This window comes from Phyllostomus hastatus, unplaced genomic scaffold (genome assembly GCF_019186645.2).
Source record: "Phyllostomus hastatus isolate PE091 unplaced genomic scaffold, TTU_PhHast_1.1 phas_contig_58, whole genome shotgun sequence".
NCBI classification, from domain to species: domain Eukaryota; kingdom Metazoa; phylum Chordata; class Mammalia; order Chiroptera; family Phyllostomidae; genus Phyllostomus; species Phyllostomus hastatus.
In genome coordinates this window covers 31473619-31487930 of record NW_025333916.1, presented here as the reverse complement: position 1 = coordinate 31487930, position 14312 = coordinate 31473619, and the positions used below count along the sequence as shown (strand labels likewise).

General features: G+C 37.5%; 1 protein-coding gene across 4 annotated transcripts in view; it reads right to left on the bottom strand.

Moving 5' to 3' along the window:
• Positions 1-14312, bottom strand: part of PDE4D (phosphodiesterase 4D) — a 1296708-nt gene that overhangs the window by 647776 nt on the left and 634620 nt on the right. The gene's annotated exons all lie outside the window — the stretch shown is intronic.

Below are 14312 nucleotides of genomic sequence, written 5' to 3'. Positions count from 1 at the left end.
ACTGTGGCAAGTACTACATATAGTTTTGTCAGAGATATTTTTAGTTCTTCAACATCTAGTTTTACATCGTGTGTTCACCACCCAAGACAGATAACGCAATATAGCAATATACAGATGATGTATTAGAGAATTATACATATGAAATCTTATCACTTAATTAACCAGTGTAACTGCAATAAATGTAAAATTAAAACAATATATTAAAAATATCTAGTTTTAACATCATGCTTAAGAAAATTATTGTGTAGCCAGTGCAAGGGGGAAAAAAGTATTTTCATGTTAGAAAATCTGCCCCAGGGCCATCCTTCTGGATACTAGAAATTTGCCAATCACCTGTCGGCATCTTTTGCCACATCTCTCATCGCTGGAACATGAATGGATGGTAAGAAATGGGAAGCACATGGCTTCATCAGACAGAAATGTTGGAGTGAAGACTACTGGACAGGTCCGGCCAACCTGGTTCCCATTGCCTCTCTGCCCCATTTCTATAAATGCACAGCAGGTGAATTAGCATTTCTGAAATGAATTAAAACAAACAGACCCAAGAGAATGGCCATCTGGCAGAGGAGTTGGGCTTTTCTACTGCACAGCTTCAAATAAGATTCTTATCTTTGACATACAATCGTCACCACAAGAACCACAAGAAGAACAGGTTCTCGTTCCCAGATGACTCTGTAAATCCCCTAGTGTGACTGATGTCCCCAGCCTTTCCCCCAGCCTGCAGTCTCTCCATTGTGATTTCTACCACTCACAAGATGTCATCAGTAAAATCTTTCATACTCTCAACCTCTGCTCGGTTTCCTGCACTTTCTTGCTCTAACATTACTGGCTGCCCATTGATGATACTGATTTACTTCAACTCTCTAAAGTGGTAGCTATTTTTCCTTCCAAATTTGTGTACCACAGGCCCTAAAGGATAAGTAACTGTCCTTCTTGCTCTTCTCTGCTGTATCCAGAGAGAATTGTGACTGTTATTTTCAAAATCACCTTTCCTTTCACTACCCTACTCTGCACCACCTTTACATCTCACCTGATTATTGCGACAGTGTATTAACTGGTGTCCTTATTTCCATCTTTTCCCCACATAGTATTTCCTACAAAGGAGTCTGAATGATTCTCCCAAAACTTTAGTCAGACTCGCTCACACTGCTATCCCCTCTCCCTCCAATACAACATTGGCATAACAAAAAAAACAAAACAACAACAAAAAAATCTCCCACTATTAGCCTCAAAGCACTGACTCCTCTCCATGTCTCTGACGTCATTTTCCATAACATCTCCCTCCCTGAAACACACCAATCACATCCTCCCTCAGGGCCTTTGAACTTGTCATTTCTTCTGCCTGAAATGCTCTTCCCTTAGATAGTCATAGAGTCACTCAGTCACCTCCTTCAGATCTCTACTCAAACGTTACTTTTAGAGAGTCCTCCTCAAACAGCTTATATAAAATTCTCTATCCACTTACCCTGCTTCATTCTTCTTTACTGTATTTGTTATTCTCTAACCCACTGAAATATTTATTTGTAAATTTGTCTTCTCCCCACTAGAATATATGCTCCAAGCTACATCCCTAGAATAGTGATAGAAATAGACACTCCTAAGTTATTTTTTGATTGGATGAAAACATAACAGAATATTTAGCTTTTGACTCTTATCCTTGTAAGACAGTCCTGAGACAAAGAAAATATCTTCAGAGCAAAATGGTAGCTGTATTCCAAGCATTATATTCTCTTGCAATTTCGTGAAAAGGCAGGCACAGACCTCACATTAAAAAATGTCTCTGTTCCATGCATTAGAACACAAGTGGCACCAGTGAAGTTAACACTTTAAATGGAACTACAATTGTGTATTCTGCTATTTCAGAAGGACATTAGCTAGCTAAGAGATGGTATAGATTGGTGTAATTGAACTGAATCTCAGAGTCCAACTCTAGAGAATGTTCAATGAATACACTTGTAACTTAGTGAGCTTAGCATGGGGTAATAACTCAAAATGTCACTTCCTTTTATTTGCACTGAGGCTGCTAAGAAAGATAAAATTGATTGTGTTTCATTTAAGCATGTAAATCCCTGGTGTGTGTGTGTGTGTGTGTGTGTGTGTGTGAGAGAGAGAGAGAGAGAGAGAGAGGGAAAGAGAGAGAGAGAGGGAGGGAGAGAATGAGCATGTCAGTTGACAATCGCATCCCACATAGTAATGTGCACAGAGTAGTCACAGTATGTGAGGAGAATTAAACTCCTATATTTCAGTAAGTTCAGATTACCCTGTATTCCACCAATACTATTTTTACATTACATTTGACTAGTACTTTACTCTTTCCAAAGGTCTTTTCATTAAGTATATCATTTGAACTTTTCGATAATTCTAGGAAGCATGTATGAATTCGTAATAGTTCTATTCACAGATAAATTTAATTGTGGCCTGTAGAGTTTAAATGACTCCCCTAAGATCTCTCACTCCCCTAATAAACGAGTAGCACAGTTGGACCAGGACATATGCTCTGGACCTCTTTCTGTGCTGCAATACTTGCGCGAGGTGCTAGAGATGCAGCAGTAACTGACATGGGACTGGTTCCCCGCTTTAGAAAGCTTACCCTCTCCATCAGTAGTTGTCAAATAGGGACAATTGTGCTCCCACAGGAAACATGTGGCAATATTTGGAAACATTCTGGATTTCATAACAGGGTGTATACTACTGATATCTACTGGGTAGTACCCAGGAATACTCTTAATATCCTACAATACACGTGACAGCCCCTACAACAAAGTATTATTCGGGCTCAATTATTGGTAGTATTGAGTTTGAAAAACCCTCCTCTCAATTCAGCTCCAGAATGAATGACTGTGAAGTATTCATGGGAAGCAATACCAGATAAGGTTGTGGAGGACGGTTTGGAACTGATGAGAGAGACGTTAAGTGCCAAGTTGAGGAGTATAAACTTTAGCCTGTAGACCAGGGATTGGCAAACTAGGCCAGTTAACCAAATCCAGCCCCCTTTCTTTTTTTTTTTTGTAAATGAGGTTTTATTGAATGTATGTATGTCCACTTATATATCTTTTTTTTTTTGTAAAGATTTTATTTATTTTTTAGAGAGGGAAGGGAGGGAGGGGGAGAGAGAGAGAGAGAGAGAGAAACATCAATGTGCGGTTGCTGGGGGCCATGGCCTGCAACCCAGTCATGTGCCCTGACTGGGAATCGAACCTGCGACACTTTGGTTCGCAGCCCGCGCTCAATCCACTGAGCTACGCCAGCCAGGGCCACTTATATATCTTATGGCAGCTTTTGTACTACAGCTACAGAATTGAGTAGTTGCCAAAGATACCATATGGTTCATAAAGTCTAAAATTTTTACTATCTGGCCCTTTATGGGAAACAAAGTTTGTTCACCACTGCTGTAGAGAGTGGGCAGCCACAGCAGAACGTTGGAATTAGTAAGGAGACAGCCTCAGTAGACTCTCTTGAGGGGAAGGGGCAGATGGCGGCACACAAACAAGTTAGGATGTGAACTGAAATTGTCCAAACATCAAGCTAAATGCTAAAATAGGTGGCAGTGTTGGGAAAGAACAGAAAGGCAAGAGACATTAGGTGAATTATCTGTAGGTCTGTGCAGAGGAAGAGCAAAGCAGAAGTCAACATGATTCAGGCTGGTTCACTTGGAAATAGTGTTTCATGAACAGACAGGAAAACCAGAAATGGGGAAACAGTCAGCTTGATTTTTCACACGTAACATCTAAGCTAAGAGTAGATCTCCCACGTACAAATGCCCAGGGAGGCATATGGAACCCAAGCCAGGTTAAAGAGTTGGATTTTGTTAAGTGGAGCTAACAGTTGGAGCTGCAGCAGAAGTCAGGCCAATTGTGCAGGGAGCACACTGAGTGAAATAAGGTCAAAGCAGGGCGGGGGTGCACTTTGATTTAAGGTGCTGGAAATAAAGTCAATGAAAGAGGAAGAGAGAGATCTTACAAAAATAGGAGTTAAACTAGTGAATGACAGATTCAAGAAGGAGAGGTGAGCATCATTGTCAAATGCTAATACTATATTGCCATTACTGATACTGAACATATCAATAAGTGACTTTAGATGCAAAAGCAGTGTTGCCTTTATTTTATGCATGCATAAAGTAAACCATCTTGCAAAGAATACCCTCAAGATGAATGTGAGATAATGCTTTTCCTTAATTTATAGCTGATATGCTGCTGACTTTTATTGAAACTTTCATTTTTATTCTGGTGCATAGCAGTCTTCTGGAGTCTCTACTGACACAGAAGGAGGTCATGAATCAAGACGTTCCTCTAAGACAGAGTTTCTCAAAGGACAGCTCTGACATCACTATTGGAGCTGCTTATAAATGTGACTTTTACTGTGAGGGCCTGGCTGGCTTCATGGGTGTGGCCTGAGCAGTTGGGCCAGAAAGGTCCTGTGCTGGTGTGAACGTTCTTGCTGTTGCTGCCATGAAATTCTTAAGTTTTTTTTTTTTAATAAGTAATCTTGTATTTCAATTTTATACCAGGCTCTGCAAATTATGTAGGTGATCCTGTGTGGATATTCTAGTCTAGAATTAAATAAATTCATAGGACTACAAAGTATAGGAAATTGGATTCCTCACTTACCTTAGCTTTCACTTACTTACATAGAGATCCTATGCTTTTTAAAATGTCCGTATGTGTGCCCTTTGGAAGTAGAACTTGGAAGCTGCTATTAGCACACACAGTATTTTCCATGGAACAGTTTTATGCTTCTTGGCTTCTGTGTAGCTACCAGGTAGGAAGTTAATAAGTATAGGATGGCCCTAAAACAGGGCACCAATACCTCACTTTCTGCTTAGGAATGAAATCATGCGACCCAAGTTCAATTTGTTCACCTTCAACTAGGCAATTCTGATCCAAAGAACCACCAGGAGAACCCATGTCCTTCTGATACTGGAAATATCAGTGATTCAGGTATCACTGGGTTGGTGTATTAGCAATCTGACATTGCACCAAGATGACTTTAAAGATGGGTGATGTGGTTTATTGAATTTTTAAATATTGAATTAAATAATGAGAAGGTTATTTCATTTCCAAATCCCTCTCATTCTTCTCACCTTAAGAAAAAAGACTTAATTCATTTTCTATATCTTTTAAACAGAGAGGAGACAGACCTCCGGCTCAGAGTCATTAGAAGGCCATAGTATCTAGTTTGCACCTATTTAGACCTTTCATATTGTATTTTTTAAATTATCTTCTATGTATAATAAATAACACAGGTTTTCAAGTTACAGTAGTATGTGAAGCCATATTTTTAAAAATACAGGCCTTTAAATAAAAACATAAATCCATAGTGTCGCAGGTTCAATTCCCAGTAAGGCCACATACCTGGGTTGCAGGCCATGGCCCCCAGCAACCGCACATTGATGTTTCTCTCTCTCTCTCTCTTTCTCCCTCCCTTCCCTCTCTAAAAATAAATAAATAAAATCTTTAAAAAAATATCTTGATTAGACCCTGAAAGTTTTATTAAAAAAAAAAAAGTAAATCCACCAAAAAGTGTTACATAAAAACAGTTCAAATGACCCATATATGTACCTTAAAGTGAGGAGGTGACACAGGAATGACCATGCTATTAATGACATCACTTTGTTATTAATAAGAGAGCTTTATTAAAGGAAGCCAGATTCCATTCAGAGGGGAGCCACAGCGTTCCACCTTATGCGTCATCAGCCTCCAATTCATATATGTTTTAGTTATTACCACCATAAATCATACACTGTTCTAGTTGCCACTCAATAAAAAGTCATAAAAATCACACTGCACAGAATAAAGCAAAGTAAAACAAATACTATAAGCCTAAAGAAGGTAAACATGCAGAAATGATAGTCCAAGTAACCTTATTAGTCAGAAAATCGCTTACTTCAAAAGGTCAACAATACATACTCACTGTTTGTAAATATAAATGTGAAATTATCTATGTAAAAAAGGAACTAACCATGTGTCCTACTAATAATATAGAGAGGAAGTCACTTTATTTTAATAATAGCTAATTTGACCAGAGGGCTATCTCATAAAGGTAATAGAAAGGAAATTGGTTGGTTTGAAATTATCACAACACAAAAATGGATATAAACTATGGACAAATATTTACTTTAAAATAACATTTATATGCAAAATCTCTTCTAAAAGGCTTTCTATTATTCACTTTTAGTTATTCTGAAGCCCTGCTCTAGAGAAGTGGGGCTTAGTTTCTGCCAGTTCAAATTTCTTCAAATTGTCATCCTAAAAAAGGAACTACGGAGGGTGTTTTTGATTTTTCAAAATCTTGGCATTTCTTTTATAAGCTTAGTTCTTGGTGTATAATTTAACAACTATGAATTCTAAGAGATAAGGATTAGTCATCAGAGTTTAACCAGGTAGTTATTCAGTAATTTCTTAAGAATCATAAATATATTTAAATAAGTTTTTTCAGAAATACAACAGGTACAAATTATTTTAAAAGTATGAACTAAATATTATTAAAATGCATATATTTAACAGATTAGTGACACTATCCTGTATCAGTATATGAGATATACCGAGGTCAAATTACACCCATCTAGGTGTGCACAGACCCAGAACACACACACATGCACACACACACGCACACACAAAGTCATGGCGACAAAGTCCACATACAAGGTTAATCATTGAGTTTAAAATTTCTTTTTACTACGACATGAGAAGCACAGCAACAGGAGGTTTGCTTCTTAAACAATAGGTACTTACTAGATGCACATTATACAGGTAGTGCTTGTGAAGGCAAAGACTCATGCGTATGGAGGTTCCTACTTTTTAGGAAGTTATGGTCCAACTACACAGTCAAAGCACAAGCATGAAATTGAAAAGATCATAAGGTAGAAAGTGCCAAATAAATGGCAAATCTCACCAAATGAACTCAGACAATTTGGCTCTGTACATATTTGTTCACGAAAGCCAGAAAGTCAAGCAACTAATCCCAACGTTTTCACTTTCTTTCCTCTCATTAAATCTGACATTTTATTTATGACGTATTGCCCCCCCCTCAAAAAAACAATCTCAGAAATGCCATTTTAAAAATGAAAGAGATAGCATTTACTCCTGGTCCCAGAGAGATTTCCATTCTAAAAGCAGATATCTTGCTAAGTCAAAGAGACTACTGCGTAATGAAGGGATTGGCATGAAGGCCGGCAGATGGATAGAAGATTGTTTTGAGGTTTTAAAAGGGGCCATGGTCCTCCTTTCTGGCCAACCAGTCATGAGCAGTCAGTCTGTGAGTCAGGCCAGCTCTGGTTACCAAGCCGTTTGCTGCTCTGTTGCTTAGTGACTTGAGCCTGCAAACCATCATTTCCAGCTGACTCTTCTGGAACCAAACCTTAATAGATTTCTGCCTTGATCTTTCTCTTTAGATCTCAAGCCTTTCAGGAGTTTTTCTCTGAATTGTTGAAAATAAAATTATCCTGATCAGTTTTCCTTTTATGTCAGTCTTACTTAACAAGTACTCTGAATCAGACATATATTTCTCCTATCCATACTTTAATCAGAAAATTTAATCAGAAAATTTAATCTCCATATTTTAATCAGAAAAGAAGGATGTCTACATGTCTATAGGCCACATATATAAACAAATGAACTGAGATTTCATACCCAGAAAGATGTGTCCCTACCCTTCTGTTAACTAACCACCACTTTGTAAAATCATTGAGCATTCATTGTTGTGGCTTCAATATACATGCAGAGTAAAGTAAAATATATGAATGTAGCTCTTGGCCCAAAGGGAGGTAATACTGAAAGAACAGAGGATGAAGAGTTAGTCACATCCAGGTTCAAGTTCTAACTCAACTGATTTCATCTCTTGGGTATACAATAATTTTTCTGGGACTCAGCATCTGTGTATGTAAAACACAGGTAATAATACTTACTCTAAATCTTGTCATGAAGGGTTGATATAGAAGGGTCAATATATGGAGAGTACCTGACACATAGCAGGAGCGAAATCATTAATAGCTATGCTATAATACATTTAAGGTTAAAGTTATGTTATTATGAACCTAGAGTTTTGATTCTAAAATTAAACCAGATAATTTCTTCTCCTATCAGCTCAAGATCTCATTCTGAGATCTCATTTTGATCTCATTTCATCTGAAGTAGCCAGAAAGCATTTATGTCCTTAAAATTTAACATAAATGATATTTAAAATTTTTACATATACAGTAGAAGAGATGGCTATGGTAAAATAACATATAACTAGCTATATAGTAAAAGAAAAATTTTAATTGGAATTTTTATTATCTACAGATTTCCACATTTCCTACCTGAAATCCTGGCTTGGCAGATGCTGTCCTACAATGAACACCACCAATACTTTCATTGTGAATGCGCTGTAGCCTATTTATGAGTCACCAAATAATTACAGAATTCTGCCCCGTTTTTATCTATGTGGCATCCACCTCTCTCACAAAAGTGAGTTGGAACTTGTTTTTACTTATCTTATATGTACTGTAGTTTTTTATCATTTTGTAAACTTAATTAGTCATTTTTTTCACTTGTATATCAAATGCCTTTACGAGCATATGACCTATGAGTAGAGTCTACAATTCAAAAAGGTTGAGTAACTAAGGTCAAATATTAAGTGGCCAGCAGAGCTGGAAATATATGACTTCAAACCGTATTAAACCCATCACAGTTTTCAAACATGATTTTTTTCCAAAAGCAAAAACATTAAAAAGCATGAAATAATTTTGTTACAGTGGTGATAATAAAGCTTCTTCCTGAAACCATTACTTGAAGAACAGTTTTGGTAGCTTCCTGTCTTATAAAAAAAAGAGGGAGGCTGAAGCTCATTTGGGTACCTTCTGTCACAGAAGTTTGCTATTTATAAGGCAATTTACATAAAGAATACTGTTTCAAACTAAATCCATAATTTAAGAATTACTGTAATGAACTTTGAGATTCAATGTTTAATTTTCTTATCATTCAACATTTCTAGCAAGTCTACAAGGAAGACTTTTGGCTTAGGGGCATTTTTACCACTAGTAGCAATGGCTTCAATTGGTTATCTTTTCTTTTCTTTAAGGTAAATGTCAAAGATCACAGTAAGTTCACACGCATCATAAACTGCCAGGTCATTTCCACATTGTTTTCATGTTTCCTCTATAACTATTTGTCATATTTTTATCTTTGTAATTTCTTAAACATCACAAGTCAATTGACAGGAATTGACTTGTTTCTGTCATAGGTCCTGCTCTTCAACAGGAATGTCTTCCTGGGGTTTTCTGATTTTAGTAAAAGTTAATAAAAGCTTTCAAAACCTACAGGCACCCTTAACTTGCAGTGCCCCAAGATTTCCCCTGAAGACACATAGCCAATTACATCAGGGACACAGCTAATGACTTGGCCAACCAGCCTCGCCCAATGTGCTGGCATCATTTCCTGTTGTTCTCACCAAGTGATCTTCCCAAAAACCTCCTCCCCACATCCTGGTATCACACTATACTCACAGCCTACCACTGGGTCCCCATCTCCCAGGAGAGCATCAGCAATGACTTTCACTGGGTATCCTCACACAAGAGACAGGGAAAAGATAACCTTATATTTAAGTAGGGCAAATGTATGAACAAGGGAGAATTTCCAAAGAGGATCATTAAATAATGTCTTTGAAAAACTACTCAGCTCTCTCTCTCTCTGTGTTAAACCCACAAGTTCTTTAAAAGGATGGATTTCTCCTTGATGGGTGCTAAAATTTCACTTGAGGAAATGTTTAGTATACTTCTTTCTTTTTTTTTTCCTACCTTTTTTTTAAAGATTTTATTTATTTTTAGAGAGGGAAGGGAGGGAGACAAAGAAAGAGAAAGAGAGAGAAACATCAATGTGCGGTTGCTGGGGGTCATGGCCTGCAACCCAGGCATGTACCCTGACTGGGAATTGAACCTGCGACACTTTGGTTCGCAGCCCGAGCTCAATCCACTGAGCTATGCCAGCCAGGGCACTTCTTTCTTAAAACAACTATAAAAGCAACTGCAGTGGCTAAAGAAATTACAATTCAAGAGAGCAAATGTTCACTTCTAAATAATTTTATATCTAGTGCCAATGCCTGGTAAAGAGAAAGTTGTAATAAGCAACATATGTATGTGTGTGTATATATATATGGCTCCTAGAAATTTTAGAGATTTCCTAAAATTGTCCTGAAACAGGTCTTTCAAAAATCCATCTACAGAAACCATTTGTTGTTCAAGGGTGCTATGAAGTGTTTCTACTTTGAGTATGTTAAAAACACACATGCACACACAAATTTTGAAGATAAGACATTTGAGTATTATATGGACTCCACCTTACCAAAGAAACTCTATGGCCTAATTTCACCCAGGACACTTTCCTTCATTCAGTGCATAGAACACAGTGCGAATTGAAGAGAAAACCTGAAAAATATAAACATTTTCCTGGGTGTTTGATTTCCCTGAAATAAACTTACACTGGAAGTTTTCTTCACCAGAGATTTGACTGATCTTGGAGTTTCTGCTGACATCAGAGGGAATTCCCTACTCAGATGAAAGCACAGTCCTGTCTATAATCTAGACTATGAGGTACAAGATAGTAAGTAAAAATAGTAAAACAGGGTAAGAAAATCATGGACATGAGAAGGTTCTAACCTAACACACAGCACCAGATGTGTTCAATAAACATTAGCTAGTGATATAATTTTTACTAATAAACATTGAGGGAATAGCAAAAGGAAGATGTGCTAGAGATTTGGAAAAAGCAGCAGATTGTTTTCAGTTGGGGGTAACAGGAGGACACTCTCAGGAGGACAGGGATTTGAAAGATGCGGAATAGGAGTAGGTAGGGAAGAGACACCAAGTCCTGTGGCTGTGCCTCAGCAGTATCTGTCCCTTCTGCCTTCTCCTTTCCCATGAAACAGGCATATAGCCACCGTTCCTTGGTCTCTTCACATATATTCTTTTTAGTCCAATCCATCTACAAACAACTCGACAATTTTTAAATCTATAAACATTTAGACATGATTCTAAAAATGCAGGCAGACTAAGACTGGAATAATAGATGTATCACACATAATAAGGAATATATTAGCTTATAATGACACTAAGTGTCTATCCCTAGGCAACACAAAATAATTTACGCACAACTCTACTCAATAACTTAATAAAACCACAATGACAAATAGTATTACTATTCCCAAGAAATTGCATAACAGGGAAATTGTGACATATATTAAGTAACATGTTCAAAATCACACAACTAGTAAATAGAAAATCAGAATTTAAATTTTAGTAGTCTGGCCTCTGTTTAGATGTTCTCTGTACAAGTCATACAGCATCTGGAGTAGTGTGTCAGTTCAGCACCCTACTCTTTAAATAGGCCATGACAATTCAAATGAAGTCTGGGTAAAAACGACCAGGATCGACCTGGTAAATACAGCATATAAAGTTGAAATAACTTAGGGCATCTTGTTAAGAAAAAAAGTTTTCAGAAGCATGCTAACATTGAAAATATGATTAACAGGTGTGCCAAGAACAATAGCACAGGGCCCTGGTTCTCTGGTGAGTTACTCCAGGGCTTTTTAAAAAAATTAACTTTATTTTTTTATTGTTGACATTATTATAGATGCCCCATCCCCCACTTGCCCACCTCCACCCAGTCCCTAACCCAACTCCTTCCCTCTGGCCTCTTGCATTATGGAAGAGAGGAGAGATTCGAGCCTTGGGGTTTTCAAAGAAGATCCTGGACCCCCGGTGATAATTACAGAGAAGGAAACTTCAACTATATATTAGAAAGGACTTTCCCATCAATATTGTGAAAAAGTTTAATTTCTTTGTCTGACCCACATCCACGTGTGCAGAGATAGTAAAGGACTGGTCATTATAGATGTTAGTCTATGAATTGAGCTATGGGATGGAGGGTGAACCAGGCAGCCTTTAACGTACTGTGGCTGAGATGGGCTAATTATTCACCAAATCATCTTTGCCTTATTTCTGGGAACAGACATGTTAGGTTTCCCTCCTTCCTTTGTAGTTAGACGTGGTCATAAAACTAAGTTCTGGCCAGGGAATACGAGCATAAGTGATGTGTGTACTCCTCACACGCTTGGCCTGCCTCACACGTGCTGTCTTCCATGGTCTTTTTCCTTGATTCAGCTGAGCTTGACAACCTTGCAAATCAGGTGTTACAAATAGTGTAGCAACAGGATGGTAGGATCCCATGTCCACGAAGCACCCTGGGGCATGCTACCTCCCAGGAGAAGCAGCAGCAATAAATAACCATGTACAGTGGCAATCCACTGAGATTTGGAGAGCACGTTGAAACATGATTACCTTAACATAAAATAGATGACTTCCAATATGATTTATGTTTTTCAACTAGAGTGTAAATTATTTGCAAAACATAGCTTTTGTGAACTATGTGATCAGTAGGTACAAATGGAACATTTTGGACTCAGTAGGGATTAAAATATGCATATCAAATGGAAGGGAAATCAGGTACAAGAACCAACATTCTGAGGCAGGAACACACCAGGGGAGTATTTAAACTGCTGGTTACTAATTTAGAAGGAGCTGAGGATTTGAGTGTGGTGGTCGTAGCAGAGGTTTAGATTGATATACATACATACATACATACATATGTTATATATATTGTTCTGTGTTATATATAACACATATATGTATAGTACATATGTATATAACATATATACATAGTAGTACATGTGTGTATAACATATATAGTAGTACGTGTGTATATAACATATATATATAACACAGAACAATTTGGAACAGTTTTTAAAATTATATATAGTGCTTATGAAAGCACAGATGAGATGTTTGTCAAAAGGTACTTGTGGGTATTATAAATATTTTGGAATTCATTGAACCCATGAGAAAAATGTGAGGTACTCTTCCCAGCTTCCTTGCTGAATGCTTTTAGTCCATGAGGACTATTGTTCCCTCTTGAGTTATTGAGAATTGATAACATGATTTTTATTTTTCATTTCCATTGCTCTTTTGATGCCTCCCTGAACTGGCTGAGACCTGACACACCAAAATGAAATATTGGCAGAATGTGTGCTTTTGGAGCCTCTCCAAAGAGCACCAGAAAAGGAAGTGCCAGAAATTTCCAAAGAAAGCCTGTTTTCGTGAGATTTCCTGCCTTCCTTACATCTCAACATGTCCAAATAGTTCAGATAACCTTCAGTTGAACTCTAGGTTGCTCCACTCAGATGGAAAGCAAGCAGCAAGCAGCTGAGTTGAGAGGCTTACCCATTCGACGACAGGTACAATGTAAGAACTCTAATATTTTAAAAAAAGGCATCTCAACTAAAAGGGACACTGGACACCAAAATTCTGGGCTTGACCCTTCATGAACTGCAGCCAGCTTCCCTGCTCTGGCACCTGATGCCAGGTTTCAGGCCATCCCTCTTCCTCGAAGCATCTCATAGCGTTTATCTATACCTTTCCTTCACTGCTTATGTCTGACAAAAATTTTCAGTAATGTCTTCCTTATAGAAAAGTCACCGTTTTTCCATATTCCCTTTAAGACTGAAAAATTCAATGTTTGTCTTACCCCTCTTATGAGCATTATATCTAACTAAACTTAGAAATGCCATCTTGTTAAAATCTTGGGGAATATAAGACCACTTCCCCCATCAGAGATCTAGCTACTTAAAATTAAAATTCTGAGGTTGGACATTTCTTTGGGCAGGACATGCCTTTCATTCCTTTGTCATCTATTTTTTAATCTATGACATTAGTGCATTCCTGGATGTGGTCATGTTGCTAGCGTAGATTTTGATTCTCCCTACTTGCTACTTCTTTCCTAGAAGTCTTATTTCTGTTTTGTTTTGTTTTGGTTTGGTTTGGTTTGCCTTTCATTCCTGGCATAAATCATTTGTTTTCTATAGAAAAACTATAAAAATCATTAAATTGGTTTCTCAGCTAACATGCTCATTAATTCTTTTTGTTATGTTTTTTAAAAAATCATACGTAACATTCATTTTACCAGTAGTACATAGAACCTACTACTAACTAAAATTACCTGTGTGTATCACAGACCCCTCTCTCGGGTGCAGAAACATCATAATAAGCTCACACAATGGCTTATCTTAATATTTGCTTTTCCAAGAGCATGAAAATATCATGAATCACCTAGAAAAACTGATGGAAGCACGCACATAAAACAAATTCACACATTATAAAAAAAACAGAAACATTCAGAAAGAGAATTGAAATATTGACACATTCAATATTTCAAAGAATTCAAATTCAAAAAACACAACAATCTTACCAAGAACACAACAATATTACTGGGTGCCAGGCTGCAACT